The sequence below is a fragment of the Malaclemys terrapin genome, chromosome 23, assembly GCF_027887155.1.
Source record: "Malaclemys terrapin pileata isolate rMalTer1 chromosome 23, rMalTer1.hap1, whole genome shotgun sequence".
Classification (NCBI taxonomy): Eukaryota; Metazoa; Chordata; order Testudines; family Emydidae; genus Malaclemys; species Malaclemys terrapin.
Genome location: NC_071527.1, coordinates 10,606,136 through 10,613,003, shown reverse-complemented (window position 1 = coordinate 10,613,003; position 6,868 = coordinate 10,606,136).

Genomic DNA, 6,868 nt, shown 5'->3' with positions numbered 1-6,868 from the left:
CGTCACCCGTGTAATTGGAGATGGAAACAGACACTGAAGTGAAGGCAAAGTAGCCAGTAATTTGCACTTCAAATTGACTAGAGTTCCCACAGTCGTCCATGTAGGAGGTGATGAATTCTCTTCCCATAGTCTCAGTCTGACATGTGCCTGGAAGGAAAAATAGCAATAAAACATTGGAGGTGGAGAGAGATACTGGCAAGAGGTGGATAGTGTGGAAGCAGAGAAAAGAACTGACAGAAGGGAACTGCAATGCATGATGGTTGTTAGCAAGAGTCAGGCTTCGTTAGCAAGAGACAGTCTTTGTTAGCAAGAGTCAAGCTAGCTGTGACCCTGATAACCCTGATAACGCGAGATTTGTAGAAGCGAGGATTGTGTGAGGCGGGTGAGAAAGAGCTGTATAAGAAGTCATTGTGACCTCAGTATAGATAAGGTGTAGAAGACCTTGTGTAGATAAGGTATAGAAACTAATTGTATGTAGGCAAGAGTCAAAACAAGTGAGGAAATGAGATATCAAGATGGCCTATGTATAAACAAAATGCAGCTGTCCCTCATTATTTCTGTAATGAAAGGTATAAATGCTTGCTGTAATTAGTTACCAGAGAGAGACCTGCTTTGCTCTCTCCTCTGCACATGTGAGAGTTAATAAAGCTTCTGACTTGCTGTACCTAAACAAAATAGTGAGAACTCAGTTTTTCTCCGACAATAGAGTAAAAGGGACTGGATCAACTTTGTTCAGGCCAAAAATTAAGGCCCAGTAAAAAAGGAAAAGACTTGAAAATCTTAATGCAGCTAGAAATGTTTCCCATTATACTTTTAATCTAAATGAAAATATTTTTTATTAATAGTAAACATTATTTTAAATAATGAACAAGTACAACTTAGAACCCAACAAAGACCTTGGAACCAAACATGACTGTGGGGAATGTTCCAATCTGGATCAGAACTCCATGATTGTCCCTGGTCTCTGTAATAGTTTAGAACCAGAGTCCTGGATCCAAACACTTATGGAAACACAGAAAAAATTCAGATCCAGATGCACACTTAATGATTTGGACTCAGCTCTAAGAATAATTGTTTGCCCTTCCCTAGCACCTCCTGTCTAAGATCAAAACACTTTATAGACAGACATTAAATAATCCTCAGTCCCATCAGGAGGAGGGTCAATAAACTGTCCCCATTGCACTGAGAGGGAAACTAAGGCACGGAGAGGGTTAGGAGCTTGCTCAAAGTAACCCCACAAATCAGCAGTAGAACTAAGAATATGTTGACGTCACCAGGCATTACCATCACCCTAGGTGACTCAGGAGGGTGGAAAATCACAAGTGTCAATGAAGCCTTCCTGCACTAGGCCTGAACCAAACTCCTTTCATGTTTAAACGCTAATCGACCTCAAAAGCCAGGTGCAAGTGGAATGTGTAAGCAGCCTGCTATCAGTGGTAACCTCCCTTACCAGTACCAAGCGGTAATAATGAGGCCTGCATACCACTGGCTGAAGGAAAGATAGTAAATCAAAGGAAGGGGACAAGATAGTAATTCAAGGAGACTTACTAAGGAGTTGAATTTATAGCTGCCAACCTAATCTAACTGCTTAAATGTAATTGCTATTTGCCTAGTAATTGTTACCAGGGATGGGAGGGGTAGAGAGAGAGGGGAATGGGGGGGGGGGGAGGGGAGGGGTAGTGGGGAGGGGGGATGAGGCTTGACTGCAAAATGTATAAAAGAAGAAAAGCTGTTTCTGTTAACATGCTTGATTTGAGACGTGCCAGTCTCCTTGCACCGCTTTGAGATCTCAAATAAACTTTGCTTGCTTCTCCACCTGGTGTGTTTATTGACGCGAAGCATACTGGGCAACGAACCCACTGTTGCTGTCCTCGAGCACACCTGTGCTGGCAACAAATAGAACGCAGTTTTCCTGACTCTCAGTCTCTTGTGCTCTAACCATTAAAACCTACAACCCTTCCCAGCATTGGGAATAGAACCTTAGTCTGTTGTGTTGATAAGGGCAGGTGCCTTGGGTCTGTTGGGCTGAGGTGATAATAAAACCCTTTTGTACTGTTACAACATTAAACACATAAGTGTGGTTTAGGGTCTTGTGTCAAGTTATCATTGGCACCTTCTCCTGTTGCAACCACCACCGTTATATATATATATATATACAGAGAGAGAGAAAGAGCCTTTTACTAAACACATATAAGAAACAGATCAATAAAATTACAATTTAAAAAGTTAAATAAAACTTTCATTTAATACGTTTCCTTCTTTTCCCTTTTAGTTATATAGGGCCAGATCCTCAGCTAGCTGCAGAGACACAGGAGCCAGCAAACAGAGCTGTAAACAGGGGAGTTTCAGTGGGAGTTCACAAGGGGAGTTTGCGAGGAAGACTAAGGCCTGGTCCACACTAACCCCCCACTTCGGACTAAGGTACGCAAATTCAGCTATGTTAATAACGTAGCTGAATTCGAAGTACCTTAGTCCGAACTTAACGCGGGTCCAGACGCGGCAGGCAGGCTCCCCCGTCGATGCCGCGTACTCCTCTCGCTGAGCTGGAATACCGGTGTCGACGGCGAGCACTTCCTGGATCGATCCCAGAAGATCGATTGCCTGCCGCCGAACCAGGAAGTAAGTGTAGACCTACCCTAAGAGAGCTAGGCAGAGGAATACACAGGCTAGTGAAGGGAGTGGGTGGTGTTCTGCCAGTGTTCTGGTGCCTGTTGGGGGTTTGTTTTGCTGTGGGTGGTGGTGGTTTGGTTTGGTTTGTGTTTCCCAGATTAACAGATTTTAGGTGGGAAGGCTATGACAGATACAGAGGCAGCAGTGGAAGACACAATGAAGATGACTAGATGTGGAAGCTGCGGCATGGACATGATCCTGGAGGGAGTACCCGAAAAGAGTTTTGTCTGCATGAAGTGCCACCTGATAGAGCTGATGGAAGAAAAGATCCAAGGATTGGAGATACAGGTGGAAACTCTGGTTGAGTTTAGAAGAGGGTTCAAGCAGATGATGGAGCAAAGACATGAGGAGGCTGAAGGGAAAAGTTCAGACTTGCAGATGGAAGCAGGACCAAAGAACTCTGAGGGGAGACGGCTGGGTGAGGAAAGTGGACAGTGGAAGCATGTGACTAAGAGAACCAGGCACAGGAAAAGACTGGCTAGTGAAGGAGAAATAGAGCTCAGGAACAGGTTTGCAGAGTTAGAAAATGAAGAAGGGCACAGCAGGTGGTCGCTGAAGGTGAGAAGGCAAGGAAGACGAGAAGAGCAGTTAGTCCTATAGGAAGAGGGGAAGAGTCAATGGAGATAATACCAAACATGAGTCCCAGGAGAATACAGGATGGGTTGCAGAGGATTGCAAGGGACAATAGGAATCGAGAGGACTTCCAGCTAGAAGGAACAGAGGATAGACCGGAGAATCGCACCATCACCAGGAAAAAACAGATCTACATGATTGGGGACTCCTAACTGAGAAGATTAGATAGGCCTGTAACTAGAGCTGATCCTGAGAACAGAAGGGGTGAGCTGTCTGCCAGGTGCTAAGATACGGGATGTGGACCTGAGGCTGAAGAGGATACTAATGGGAGCGGGAAAGAATCCGCTGATTGTCCTTCATGTGGGAACAAATGATACGGCTAGACTCTCGCTGGAACGTATCAAGGCTGGGGAAGATGCTTAAGGAAATCGAGGCTCAGGTGATCTTCAGTGGGATTCTGCCTGTTCCTAGAGAAGGGCAACAAAGGTGTGATAAGATTATGGCGATCAACAGATGGCTCAGGCAATGGTGCTATAAGGAGGGCTTTGGGATGTATGGCCATTGGGAAGCATTCATGGACAGAGGACTGTTCTCTCAGGATGGACTTCACCTGAGTAAGGAGGGAAATCGACTTCTAGGATGGAGGCTGTCACAAGTGATTAAGAGAGCTTTAAACTAGGAATTTGGGGGAGATGGTTGGGAGATGTCCAGGTAATCTCCACGCTGGAATTTAACATTGAGAGGGAAGAAAACAAAGTAAGAAAGGATACAGCCATGGGTATGAGAATGGACATAAGGAGGAAGGGTAGTGTAGATACCAGTCTAATAGGTGATACTGGTAGTAGAATGTCTGTGCCTAATCAGGTAAAGAATGTCAGTGAAGCCAAACAGCAAAAATTAAGATGTTTGTACACTAATGCGAGGAGCCTAGGTGACAAACTGGAGGAACTAGAGTTACTGGTGCAGGAAGTGAAACCAGATATTATAGGGATAACAGAAACATGGTGGAATAGTAGTCGTGACTGGAGTACAGGTATTGAAGGGTATGTGCTGTTTAGGAAAGACAGAAATAAAGGCAAAGGTGGTGGAGTAGCACTGTATATCAATGATGAGATAGACTGTAAAGAAATAAGAAGTGATGGAATGGATAAGACAGAGTCTGTCTGGGCAAAAATCACATTGGGAAAGAAAGCTACTAGAGCCTCCCTTGGGATAGTGCTTGGGGTGTGGTACAGACCGCCAGGTTCTGATTTGGATATGGATAGAGACTTTTTTAATGTTTTTAATGAAGTAAACACTAATGGGAACTGTGTGATCATGGGAGACTTTAACTTCCCAAGTATAGACTGGAGGACAAGGGCTAGTAATAATAATAGGGCTCAGATTTTCCTGGATGCGATAGCTGATGGATTCCTTCACCAAGTAGTTGAAGAACCAACAAGAGGGGATGCCATTTTAGATTTGGTTTTGGTGAGTAGTGAGGACCTCATAGAAGAAATGGTTGTAGGGGACAACCTTGGTTTGAGTGATCATGAGCTAATTCAGTTCAAACTAGATGGAAGGATAAACAAAAATAGATCTGGGACTAGGGTTTTTTATTTCAAAAGGTCTAACTTTAAAGAATTAAGGAAATTAGTTAGGGAAGTGGATTGGACTGAAGAACTCGGGGATCTAAAGGTGGAGGAGGCCTGGAATTTCTTAAGTCAAAGTTACAGAAACTATCAGAAGCCTGCATCCCAAGAAAGGGGAAGAAATTCATAGGCAGGAGTTGTAGACCAAGGTGGATGAGCAAGCATCTCAAAGAGGTGATTAAGAAAAAGCAGAAAGCCTACAAGGAGTGGAAGATGGGAGGGATCAGCAAGGAAAACTACCTTATTGAGGTCAGAACATGTAGGGATAAAGTGAGAAAGGCCAAAAGCCATGTAGAGTTGGACCTTGCAAAGGGAATTAAAACCAATAGTAAAAGGTTCTATAGCCATATAAATAAGAAGAAAACAAAGAAAAGAAGTGGGACCGCGAAACACTGAGGATGGAGTGGAGGTTAAGGATAATCTAGGCATGGCCCAATATCTAAACAAATACTTTCCCTCAGTCTTTAATGAGGCTAATGAGGAGCTTAGGGATAATGGTAGGATGACAAATGGGAATGAGGATATGGAGGTAGATATTACCACATCCGAGGTAGAAGCCAAACTCGAACAGTTTAATGGGACTAAATCGGGGGGTGGGGGGGCAGATAATCTTCATCCAAGAATATTAAAGGAACTGGCACATGAAATTGCAAGCCCATTAGCTAGAATTTTTAATGAATCTGTAAACTCAGGGGTTGTACCGTATGACTGGAGAATTGCTAACATAGTTCCTATCTTTAAGAAAGGGAAAAAAAGTGATCCGGGTAAGTATAGGCCGGTTAGTTTGACATCTGTAATATGCAAGGTCATGGAAAAATTGTTGAAGGAGAAAGTAGTTAAGGACACTGAAGTCAATGGTAATTGGGACAAAATACAACATTGTTTTACAAAAGGTAGATCGTGTCAAACCAAGCTGATCTCGTTCTTTGAGAAGGTAACAGATTTTTTAGACAAAGGAAACGCAGTGGATCTTATTTACCTCTATTTCAGTAAGGCATTTGATACGGTTCCACATGGGAAATTATTAGCCAAATTGGAAAAGATGGGGATCAATATGAAAATTGAAAGGTGGATAAGGAACTGGTTAAAGGGGAGACTACAACGGGTCATACTGAAAGGTGAACTGTCAGGCTGGAAGGAGGTTACTAGTGGAGTTCCTCAGGGATCCATTTTGGGACCAATCTTGTTTAATCTTTTTATTACTGACCTTGTCACAAAAAATGGGAATGTGCTATTAAAGTTTGTGGATGACACAAAGCTGGGAGGTATTGCTAATACAGAGAAGGACTGGGATATCATACAAGAAGATCTGGGTGACCTTGTAAACTGGAGTAATAGCAATAGGATGAAATTTAATAGTGAAAAGTGCAAGGTCATGCATTTAGGGATTAATAACAAGAATTTTGGTTATAAATTGGGGATGCATCAGTTGGAAGTAACAGAGGAGGAGAAGGACCTTGGAGTATTGGTTGATCACAGGATGACTATGAGCCACCAATGTGATATGGCCATTAAAAAAGCTAATGCAGTCTTGAGTTACATCAGGCGAGGTATTTCTAGTAAAGATAAGGAGGTGTTAGTACCACTATACAAGGCACTGGTGAGACCTCATCTGGAATATTGTGTGCAGTTCTGGTCTCCCATGTTTAAGAAGGATGAATTCAAACTGGAACAGGTACAGAGAAGGGCTACTAGGATGATCCGAGGAATGGAAAACCTGTCTTATGAAAGGAGACTCAAAGAGCTTGGCTTCTTTAGCCTAACCAAAAGAAGGCTGAGGGGAGATATAATTGCTCTTTATAAATATATCAGAGGGATAAATATCAGGGAGGGAGAGGAATTATTTAAGATCAGTACCAATGTGAACACAAGAACAAATGGATATAAACTGGACATTAGGAAGTTTAGACTTGAAATTAGACGAAGGTTTCTAACCATCAGAGGAGTGAAGTTCTGGAACAGCCTTCCAAGGGGAGCAGTGGGGTCAAAAGACA